Here is a 12,727-nt window from a genome sequence, read left to right on the forward strand (position 1 = left end):
ACAGACAGTAGAATTTCGAGCAAGAGTACTTCATTGTTACATCCGCACACTTGTTCCCAGACGCGGCCACACTACTCTGCCATTCACTCGTATCTCGGTTATTAGTTGATGTGAAATGTTTATTAGAGGGTCTAATTTTATTCGAATTTTTTAGGAACTTTCAAAATACAAAAAGTAGCTTGATCTTCAACCGATTTTATAATTTGGTATCTACAAAATAAATTTTAATTATCATTATTGAGTGGATAAAACTACATTAAAATTAATTTGCTATAACTGGATTTCAAACTGCAGAATTATTTTCCAAATCAACAGAGTTAGAAAATATGTTGTTCAGTGATAGTAAAAAATGGCGTCACCAGTTGAAGATTAAATCTCCCGCCAATGTTTGCCTTTCGTGTTGTTCTTCTAAAAAACAGAAAATGGCGCGATACAGGTAGATTCCCGCGTCTGCGAAACATTAGTGTCATTACAGTCGACGTGTATGTATGTACACCCGCGCTTTTGTTTAATTATTAATTGCGAACGCTTTGCAGGTTTGCGACCAATGTTCGACGCAGGCGCGCGAGTCGCAAACGAAGTGTAAAGTGTCAGCGAACAGTGAGAGTCGTAGAGAGAAAATTCTCGCGACAGGGGAATCGAGAAAAGGGATCATCACGAGACCTTCGAGAGATCGAACGCTTCCTTTGAACGGTATTCCCTCTCGAGTTATCGAGCACACACATGCGCGTCCCATCGAAATCGAAGACACATCGATTCATCGCATTCGATTATTATCGTGACGTCATTGATGATCGCTTTTGTCCGATCTTGGCCGACTGAGAATGCGCGCGATCGGCGCCGAAAGCGAAGAAAATTACATTTAAACAAACGTCGACGCGTTATTATTCTTTTCTTTTCTTTTTTTTTTTTTCGTTTTTTAATGCTTTTCGTTTTGTACTCAATATCACTGCTATAAACGATTGACTTGCTACCGATCGTTAGTCGAACTAACGAGGCTCTTATGAGGTTATTGACTCGTTATTGACTCGTTTCTACTTCTTGAGCAATCCAGGCCGGGCGAACGCGCGCATTTTCGGTTGGCGTTTCGCTGTTGAATTACACGGGGGAACCCGGGTGTCGTTTTTCAAACGATCGTTACGCGGGGTAGTATTGTTATTGCTTATGTTAATTACTTTGCGACGACGATACGACGTGGACGCCCGAAATCTCGCCCGCTGGATTTTCCTTGTTTTTCTCGCGCCACCCGCGGAAGGAAATTTACATCGTAATTTTTCACCCGCGGGAAATTCGACTCGCTTCTCCCCGGCGAGGTTATTCTTTTTATATGTTTTCGTGATAACTTCGTTATTCTCGTAATCTGGCGCGAGTTTCGGGGGCCGTCGGTCGTTTCGCGCCGCAAACTTCACTCGCGACAAATTATCAAATTACCGAATATGGTCAATTCGTCGAAGTCTCCACGCTTAACGGGTGTTCGAATATTTTGTACATCTCAATGGACAATTACGCGCGAAAAATTATTCTACATCGAGTATTGCTTTCGATCTGACTGGAGTACGATTATGTTCTATTTATCAGACACGAGCCGAATCGATGATTCATCAGCAAAATTAAGGTATCACTTTTTTATATTTTTTTTTTTTTTTTTTTTTTTATTATTATTTTTTCTTTTTCGTTTTTGAGCTCGCGTCGGGGCGCCAGGAACGCGTCGCGTTCGCCGTCGCCGCGACGATCGTCCGAATGGTCCAGTCGTTTCAATTTAAAAAACATTGGTGTTCACGTTTCCATAACTTTAAATATTATTGACACGTTTTTATTATTTTCCTCCCCCTATTTCCTTATCGAGTATAACACCGAGTATAATTGAACATTTAATACACACTTTTTTTCGTTTTCTTGTTCCACGTACATTTAAACATCGACGACATAAATGCGGTTACACAAAAGTAGCCATTTATAATCTCGCGTTTTGAGCGTTATTCGACGTGATGTGGGCGCGCAAACTTACGCGTTCACACACACGCGCGTTGAGTGAAAGACTTGCACGCGACGCAATGATCCTCGAAACTGATGTCCACCTTGCAGTTATCGCGAGCAACTCAATAGCTTCAAATACAAGTTCGTTTAAATTTCTTTTTGTCATCGTTGACCCCGGCGTCAACGTTCGTGAACGATATTTCGTGAACGGAACTGAAAATTTCGAACGACAACGGAAACGTATCAAGTGTCCCTCGTGAAGTTTTCGATTAACTCGATCATCTATCAGGTTCCCTTCTCTCATCTTTTTTTTTTTTTAAGGCTGTTTAGTATAGTGTTTCGTTGCGTTTAGATATCCACGATTTCGAATAATTATCGACGTGAAAACGATCGCGAATTTCGACGTTCATCCTTTCAATATTTAATCATCGAACGTGCGAGTAAGATTTATATGTGTCCCACGTCCCGTATCATTTATCAATGTGGTTGGAACATTGCTGTTGCGTCGTTGCCCCCAGTTTCTCGTCGAGCTTGAAAAAATTCGCGTCTCGAAATTTACCAGAACGATCGGGTTCCGTTCGAATTCGTATTTATCATTGTTTCGATTAATTCGTCGGTGGGTATCGAGTGTAACTATCATCCGACGCAGTCATTATTGGTTGATGAATTTAGATTGGGCTCGGTATTAGCCATTTCAGGCGCCGATCGATACCGATTACAATTATTATCGGTTGATTAATGCGTGTCGCGGTCGGTGTTAGCAACAACCGATACGGGCTGCGTTGGATTGATATCAACTCCGGATTAAAATTACTATTGCCGCGCGTAGGTCATAATTGAAGCGGTTACGTTTGATATTTATAGCCGGCAATGTTAATCGGGATCGCCGCAAAATATTGTACGCGTTGAAGTTCGAGAAACTGGGCGAAACGTGCAGAAACACGAGCTGCTGTATCACACACGCTTGCACAAACCGAACAAAAGAAAAAATGATCGGTTCGAACGTCGACCACCGATCGGATAAAAGCAACGATCGTCGCGCGATCGTGGATGGGGAACCAAGGAGACGAAAAAACGAAATAATCAGATCTTCACACCGATATTTATCGAATATTGGCCCGACTGGGGACCCAGTTCTCGCCAGTATAACATTACTTACTTTATAGTGTTACCTCGCCTAGTGAGATTCTTATACTTACTATACGCTTTTTAAAGTTTTCACCTTTAATATCACTACTATCGTAAAACTCTACTAATTCTTTACAACGTTACACATCGGTATTTCTACGCGGTTCTCTCTTATTTACAATCTAGAACGCGGCGATACTTTACGGAAACAAAGGGGGTGAAAAACGAACCGCGATCGAACGAAAAATGATCGATGTAACGACCGGATAAAACGGCGTCAATGGGTACTTTTAATCCGTAATAAGCGATACATAGACCGAGTTTTTCGTTTATCCGCTACGCGTGTATGTATATAATATTATTAGATGTATAAGTGTATATAATATAATTATGTTTATGCATCAAGAATGTGCGTGAGCGATCGGGTTTACGCGACTGTCCCTCGTTCGTTGTATCCTTCAAAATATAACGAACACGTCCTTCGTTGCATCTTTTTGTTAAAATATAATAGAATCTTTTTTTACTTTTTCCGCTCTTTGTTTCCCTTTCCTATGCCCCTCTGCCGCGTTTCTCGCTTCTCCCTTTTTGTCCCCCAATATTTTTTTTCTCTCGCGCGGTCTCTTCGTTTCCCTCGACGTTGCTCGACGTCGAAGCACGAGCGTGCAACTTCGACGCTCGCCGTCCGCGCGTACACGCGCTCTGGTTGCTTACTTCCGGGGCAATTTTGCAAATGGCGCGACGAGCGAGGAACTGAATCGAGCAAGATTTGGCGGTTCGTCGTCTTTCGTTATCGACTTTGGTACATCTGCGGTCAAACAGCGTTTACACGCGATTTTCATGGAAAATGCACGCACCCTTCTTGGAGGCCTTTAGTAAATTAATTAAAAAGAAAACAGCTGTGATATCAAAGCTGCGTTTGAGTACTATTATTGCTAATGTAATATTGCTATCGTTTCAATTTTTAATATATTCTAAAAAAAGATTCGAGCAAAGATTCGATAATAACTATATTAAAGAGCAAGTACATATAAAACTGACGTAGAAGATATAAGATTATTGCTATTCAATTTGGACTTTGGTGATGATCCAAAAAAGATTCCAAAATGAAGCATCGAGAATAATAACTATACCAAAGAGCAAGTAGATATTAGGAAGAAATTTAAGACAAAGAAAATCGACTGACGTAGAGAAATAATAATATTACATTGTGGAACTTTTGCAATTGATTTTGCCAAGTATGAGCCACTGTTGGCATAAATAAACGACGAAGAGGCTCATTGAAGTACTTTTGCAGCAGTCGACGGCGTTCGTACCTTCGATTGTTGTTGATTGAATAAAGAAAAAGTACGTTCATCGATCAACCTGAAGGTGTAAATATTAATTGTATTGCATAACGAATGCAAAGGCCACGCGTTCCGCGTTGCATCGTGTGCATTTCCTGATGCAGTTCGCGAAACACGGTTGCCACGAGCGTGTTCGTGGCGTAAATAAACCGTTTTGGCGGGACGTAATAAGCATACCCGGGCGTCGTTGTTGTTTCGAAACATTCTGTTCGGGGATTGGTCAACCGGAAACGGAACTGGAGCACCGTAAGGGTCGCGGGAACGAGGCTTACGTAACCGTCGAAACTAATGCTGTGTTTCCATGTGCAGGCACGTAAGAAACTTAACGGTCAGCGATACGCATCTGACATTCGCCGCTGTTTCTCCACCCACGTTCGCCGCGAATTTCGAACGTGACTACTGGAGATACTTTTCGGGGGAGATCGAAACCATCTGCACGCGTGCTTTGGAGCGCAGCGATTGTGAACCAGGGTATGTACACGAAACGAATTTGAATATAATTCGATTCAGTACCGGACAATTTTTTATGATAACTTTTGCATGGGAAATTCGTTGAGTTTCTTTGAAATTTTAATAAGCAGGGAAGACTCGAATGATATATTTCCTACGAAATAGTGATCATTTTGGTGCACGTCTTTACAGAAAATTCACGGTGGAATTTATTTCGTCGTCGGTGGGGCCTGAAAATGTATTCTTTGCATAATGCATATGGCTCACATATTTCGGCTGAAAACAGCACGTGCACGAATAAATTTCACACTTCGTGTGAATCTAGCGTATATATATAGTTTGATATTAAACTGAGAGTGATATCGGATGAAATTATCGAGGCATTCTCGAATTTATAAGAGCAAATAGTAACGAAATGCGTGCATTCTCGATGACAATCACGGGAATATCGCGAGACCGATTCAGAGACCGGGGAAAGCAATTAATGTCCGTTGAAGAACGTTGCATTCGATCGTGAAAAATACGCATACGGGTGTGGGTGGCTACTTTGGTGCGTACGTACTTAACGCTAGAACTAGATCCTGAACACATCGTTCTCTAAGTGACGTCGTGCCGTTAAGCGCATCTTATTATCATCGACGGAGTCTAAGGTACTCGGCCCCCTCGTAAATCGCTGGAATAGCGGGTGTCTTACGACCCCTCTGCTCTCAGCGTACGAGCATGCCGGAAACACACGAGAAGGTACGGTTCCTTTTATGCGTGTCACGTTTGTGGAAGTCACGTTGGCGAAGCTACACGGTTTCCCTTAACTGTTATCGCTTTTTTTACGTCGTAATATATAAAATATATTATATGTAATAATATATCGTATATATGTCAGTGTACTAAATTAACGCTATCGCTATATTAAGTCGGGACGAAGGATCGCGTCTTTGTTCGCCTCGTTCTCCGTTTTCAACGGTCGTGGAAATATCGTAAGCGGCGACGCGGGGGCGTAACCGGGCGTCGAGTTCGTCTATGGAACGTGGCGTTGCGTAAAAATGGTCTGCCGCGGTGGTCGTTGCGTTCGCGTTAGTGTTTCCCGCGCCTCCAGTCGGCTGCGAGACGCTGCGATGGTCCACGATCATTTTTTTATTTTTTTTTTGTTCATCGAAAACAGCGATGGTTCGAACTTTCCACCGAGTGGGAACGCGGACTGAGAAACACTGGCGCCAGGGATCACTTTAAATTGGACCGGAGGACACGTTCTTTTTATACTTGTCTTTCTCCCTTCTCCCCCCCCCCCTCCCCCTTCTTTTCCTCCCTTCGTTTACGCTAAGGCAACTAACGAATAGTTTAAAAAATTGTCAAGGCTCTCGTTGGAAGGATTACAAAACGCGACGCGTTACGGGTGAGGGCCGCCCCCGTTTGTCGATCTTTCGGCCCGAGGATCGACAAAGGGGCGCTCGATCGCCCTGACGCGACACCCTATTTGACGAACGACACTATCGGGGCGAGAGTCTCGTCCTTAAAATTGCAGCAGGGATCGCACTGTTCGATCACGAGTCTCACTCGTTCGTCCTTCCTCTGTTTCTTCGCTTTGAAACGCGTGTACAGTCGGTACCAAATGAATTGGTCGCTCAAGGTCGCGTTTGTACGGTTAGATTCACGAAAGAAAAGCTCTGGATGCAATCTTATCTCACAAACACTTGTTTGTTCTTAATACATATTGTCAAACTATTCTGTGGAACGTCTTCGAAAGATTTGGGACTTGTATATAAAATAAGCTTTGTTAGCATACATTTAATTTCAAAGTAAAACATAATTAGTAACCTTTTGAATTTTCTATCTAATCACACTGAATGTTACGAATTTAAGCAAGCACACAAGATTTGATATATTAAAAATTGTATTTTCACGATTCTATATCCCCACAAATTTGGTAATTTTGCATCGAGTACTAGCTTTAATCGAGTTCGCATAAAATAAAAATAAATATCAGATTTGCTAACGAGTATATCATTTAATTCCATACGTGGGACGGGAAGTGGGGATCACGAGTGGCCTTGAGCAGCCAGTGGATTCAGTTCCGACTATACGCGAGCGAAGCCAGCGATCGCAAATGTGTTCCCACGGTGTTCGTTGCATCGTTCTGACGGGCAAGGTTCACTTAAAATCACTTTATTTTCTCCCCGATTCCCTTCGACTCTGCGGATTCGGCGGAGATATCGAGGCTACAGCAGAAGATCAAGATAGTCGCGGCGATTAGAAGCGTTCGAAGGAGCGAAGTTCAGGCGAAGTCGAGGTTTCCGCGACGATAGGGCGAGGCGTATAGTCTTTGGTCGTCGAGAACTCTCCTTAGTGGGAATCGTTTTTCTGGAGGCTCGAAGGATCGTTCTTTTAACGCTCGTGCGTTCGATAGAGCGGCGCAGCGCGTCGTATCGGAAATCGCGGAAAGCTCGTCGAGCGATTTCCAATTAAAATTAATTGCCCTTCCCGCGGGTCCACGGAAGTTCCATCGACGTGCGTCGCGTACGGGGTCGGCGAAAAACGCGATTCCCAATTGGACCGTCGATTATCGGAATCCGATCAATTGGACCGTGTTGTGTAAACGAGAATAACACGTGGACCGCGGGGAATTTCGAAGAGATCTCTGCCAGGATGATCGCCTGGGATTATGAGTATCGAATCTAGCGACAACCGAGTCTCCCCTTTCGTTATAGCCTCTCAGACCAACATTGCTTCATTTTTAGAGCATTCGTGGTTACCAGATACAAGCTTTGATCTCTCAGAGACGGGACAAAATAGTTTAAACACTTGTCAAATACATTATATCGTCACACTGCTTGGAATAGATTTATTTTGAATAATTTTAATGTCTTTTGATTTTTTTGTTAACGTTGTAGGAGTAAGTTCTCACTCTATTCTTTAAAGCCGCAGTGGTTGAAGTTTTTTCACCCAAATCATCACAGAAACAAGACAATTGCAGGTGTGTTATTGCGTCAAATCCCTGTAGGTTTAATCTAACCAATCCAAACACAGAGTCTTCTGCCATAGCGAAAGGGTTAATCGGAGAACATTTTAGCTCGGATTTACCAGCGTTTTTCCCAGCGATCAAACCGTGGGGATCGAGCAAAATAGCCACGATTTCTCAACGATGGCTATTAAAGAACAGTAGAAGCCGCTCCGCCCGTTTTTTCGAGTCGAAGTGCAATCTGCACCGAACCATCGTACGACTGAAAGTCTCTAGCATGCCCAAGCCCTGATTATAGCGACTCGACGAGCTCGTCGACCGATTCCCGATGACGTGGATCGCCGACGTTGAAAGTTGACCAGGAAAATAGGCGCGGCGAGGGTACCAGCCGCGGACAGAAATGCGCGAAAGTGCACAGACGCTCGAGATAGGAGCAGAAGGAATCAAAAGCACGGACAGTCGAGGAGACACGAAGGCTAGAAACAGCGACAGTTGCGTTGGACTCGTCCGAAAGAAAACATTGACGATCACGAGTGATGGAAAATAGTAGAAACGCTGGCGGTATAGTCGATGGAACAATTATAGCGACCTTTGCTATTGCTTTGTTAGGCTATCGAGACGTCAAAATGGTCCTGGAGGACTCGTTTTTCCATTAGATGGTCATTAGAGACAAAAACATACTAATGAACCTAACTAGAGTTCGATAAGCAGGCTTCTGTCAGCCAATAGACCACCCTTCTGAGAAAACGTCATTTAATGACTCGAAATTAACTCAAATCGCTGTGCAGTACTCCCTCGCTGCTTGCAACTCAAAGATTGCAACCAGAGAGTACCGTGATTGTTCCACCAACCATAACCGTGAGTCCATGATGCAGATCTCCATCTTGGACCGAGATCATCGTGGTCGATCGATCGCCATCGAAGATCGACGCGATCAGTCGCGGTCTCGCGTATCCACGCGTAATAATTACCGCGGGAGAGAGTCTCGAAATTAAAGATCGACGCTGAGCAACGTCTCGTTGCTGCATCCGCGATGTGAAAACATCGAGCGTGAAGTTTAGTCGATAGGTAAGCGAGCGCGACGAACGGTCGCTTAATTAGAGGAAGATTAGATTAGTTACGAGTTACGAGAGTAATAGATCTAACGTACGTGGTTGTGTCCGCGCGTAAAGTGTAAGTGTCTCCTTACGTGTAAGTACTAGGAAGGTCTTTATACATTATGCCTTACGTGTATGCATGCGTACGGTGTGTATGTACATAATATAACGGGCGAGACGAGCTCGTTCCCCGAGAAGTATTGGCTGTAGAGGGAAGTTCGTACTCTTTTTTTTTTTTTGTTAAAATATCAGTTTTCTTAAGGCTTTTCTGGAAATTCCCTTTTCGTCTCGAGATTCACGCGCCATAGAGTAGTTTGGATCTTGGATGGCGAATGGCTGCGAGCATGACGAAGATTTTTAACGATAGTTATGCACAGGGCATGATTCTTGTTTGGTATAAATTTCGAATAACGAATATTTCCGAGTAAAAATTTCTTTTATGGAATTGAGTATTTCGTGAATCAACATCGCGAAAAAATTGCTGTGGGTTGGTTTTATCGTTCGAATAAAATGTCCCCGGTCTTTGATCGAGGTTATATATTTTAAAGCCGCCATCCGGAGTGTATATTGCACCGCCGAAAGCACGGTGTTCGATCGAGGCGGCATTTCCGGTTGGTAGTGCACCCCACGAGTACCGAGGGGTGCGAAGTTGAGGCGGACACTCTTTCGAAATGGCGGATAAGAGGGAAACAATATCGCCAGTTTGGTACGTGGGAACTTTTACCGCGACCTTCTGCAATTTTTTACTTCTCTATTTTTACACTTTTACGATTCCGACACCCGAATATACTGGAATTTAACGCGTCTGTATTTTCGTGTCGCTAAAAAATATTTGCGTAACTTTTCAACGAACCAGAGCATTTAATTAGAATAGTAGTTTATTGGTAATTGAATCGATGGTTTCGTTAAACGAGAACGCGAAGTAAACAATTATTTCCCTCGAAAACGAGGCGCACGACTGTTTCGAAATTAGAAGCTGTTGGTGCCACGCGTTCCTCCGCAAAAAATACTCTTAATTATTTCGAGAATTGGAGAACGTGTTCGTTTCGTACGTTAATAATGCCCGCGATGTTAGGACAAACGCGTAATGGCCCCGGCGGTTGGTCAGTTAAAGCACTTTAATTGTCTGTGAGCCTTCCTAACGAATCGGCGCAATTCCTGGTAACGAACTCCGATCACGACCAGCCCTGATGCTACTTCTGCGAATATTTGCATCCACCACCGACCGTTTTCCCTTCGTCGACCAATTTAATTGGAGATCAACAGCTCGTTGAGTTCCGTTCCGGTTGAAACGCACTCGTTAGCTTTAAGCATGCAAACCCAGGGCTCCGCGAATAAATAAGTATGTGAAACGCGAACGGGGGTGGGTGTGGGATAGTGAAATCGATGCAATCATACTCGCCACCATTCAGCCATTTCGACTGTCGAGTTATTACGATAAAATGCGAATTCACAGTGGAATCGTCTCGAGAATTTTAGATTTTCTTCGAATGATGGTCGTTAATAGATTTGAGACGAAACACCGGTCTTTTCCTTGCTAATATTTACGCGAATCGATTTTTTTATCGTGTCTGATATGAGAAATCAAATTTCTTTTAGCGATATTGAAATTTCTTGAACGTTTTTTAACACGTGGACTAATGAACTGTTTTCAATTAGATGCTTGTGTTTTAACCCAATTATTGCCATGTTTGTGAACATTATATTGAAATCCTAATTTCATGTGAAATTAGATATGTCAAGGAGTAGCAGAAGTATCTATTAGGTCGTTCTGAGGCTACTCATGTTCTCTGCATAACTGAGCCATCATTAGTAGCGGCAAAGCTCTTTAAAATGACCTTTGTTTTATGTCGATCTGACTTTCCGTTTCGAAAATATCGTGGTTTAAATTGGAGGGGTGACTTTTCAATCGCTACTGTCTCTCTAAAACTTTGCAAGCGTGTAGTTCCGAAGATATTCATATTTTATCCATAATTGAACCACTGTTAGAAGCGGTAAACCTTCCCCTTTAAAATGATTTTTTATTTATGCCGATCCGACTTTCCGTTTTCGAGATATCGTAATTTAAATGAAAGGGTAATTTTTAAAATTCCGCTCTCCGCCTTAGAAAAGGCTGTTAACGCGCATTAAAAATACTAAAACTTTGGACGCGTGCAGTTCCGAAACCACTAGTGTTTTATTAATTATTAAGCCATTGTTAGAAGCGGCAAGGCCTCCCCTTTAAAATGGTTTTTGGTTTTTGTCGATCCGACTTACCGTTTTCGAGATATCGTAATTTATGTAAAAGGATATTTTTCTTAATTTGACTATCTCTGTCTCCGTTTGACACGTCACGTTGGACCTCTTTGTCGCACGTGAGTTCGTGACTGTCGTGACCTACTTCCGCGTAGTATTTCCAAGAATTTACTACGCACTGTTTACTATTTTCACGCGCGCGAGTTCATTCATCTCAATGAACGTAAACAAACGCTTCGGACCCTTATATCTCCGTAACTAGCCACCGCATCGACTTGAGACTAAAATCGCTATATCTCCGGAACTAATAAAGCTATCGACTTGATCGAACGCTCATTTTAAAGGGAATTTCATCCTCTATCGGTTGAACGTAACAACTATTATAATTAACGCAGGCTTCTATGTTTATTTTTAAATAAACCAGCCACCGACTTGAAACAAATTTCATTTTAAAGGGCGCCACATTTTCTATTCGATCAATATACTATTACAATTTATACTGTTTTCTATGTGCATTTTGACCTCCAATTATTAAATAATTTCGATTTAAATATTATTCAATTTCAAAAGTAACTTTATTCTGTTATTCAAATTTTAATTCTTCTTTCATTAATATATTTAATTTAATTATTGCACAAATTCTTGATTGAATGAAAGTTGGATTAAAAAATCCATACAGCAGTCAACGTGTCAAAAATTTGTTAAATATAATAGCATCAGTAATCGCCTCCACGTTTTTCGTTAAATCCTGAAATTTTACAATTTCGTATTTAAGCTTATTGCAAGAAGATAAATAAAATTTGAGACAAATGTAGCTTTCTGTTAATAATTATTCCATTATATTTCGCTCCGGCGAGTGAATTAATACAAAAATACAATCAGATCGATTGGATATATCCGTGGACGCGGCTGCAGAAAATCGAGTCGTGAAATGAAATTTCCAGACAGGGGTTCGAGCGCGTTTAAAGCCCGGCTTCTCCTCTCTCCGTCTTTCTCGAACCGCGAATTACAATCTATGCGTACCAATACGTTTGCGTGTGTATAAGAATGTATTAGTAGTAGGTGTACGATACGAGTATTTCCGGAAGTTCAATTATATCGACTGTACACGCGAGACTAGTATAATAAAGCAGCCTTATCGCGCATGGGATGCGGCGGTTCCATTTGTAGTCGGCCGCGATCACGGAAAACGGAAATTGCACATGTTTTCGTAATATTCTTCGTTGCGTTTCGCGACGCAACGCGATACCGATCGTTGCACCGGGTCGTTGTATCAGCACAATAATAACCATCGATAATAATAGTAATAATAATAACAGAATGTAAACGGCGTCAATAATAATAAATGACAATAAAACAGCGAGATAAGGTGAATCAGACGTAAGGATAAATAAAGTACACAATGTTAATAATAATAATAAATATAATAAATACGACGATGCTGCAACCATTATTAATAATAATAATAATAATACTGACAACAGTTCGCAAATAAGAAAAAATAAATAAATAATTATTATACGGTCCGTAAATGTAAGAACAAT

Source organism: Colletes gigas, unplaced genomic scaffold (genome assembly GCF_013123115.1).
Source record: "Colletes gigas isolate AHSC1104 unplaced genomic scaffold, ASM1312311v1 Colletes_gigas_Sc00005, whole genome shotgun sequence".
In the NCBI taxonomy this organism is placed as follows: Eukaryota; Metazoa; Arthropoda; class Insecta; order Hymenoptera; family Colletidae; genus Colletes; species Colletes gigas.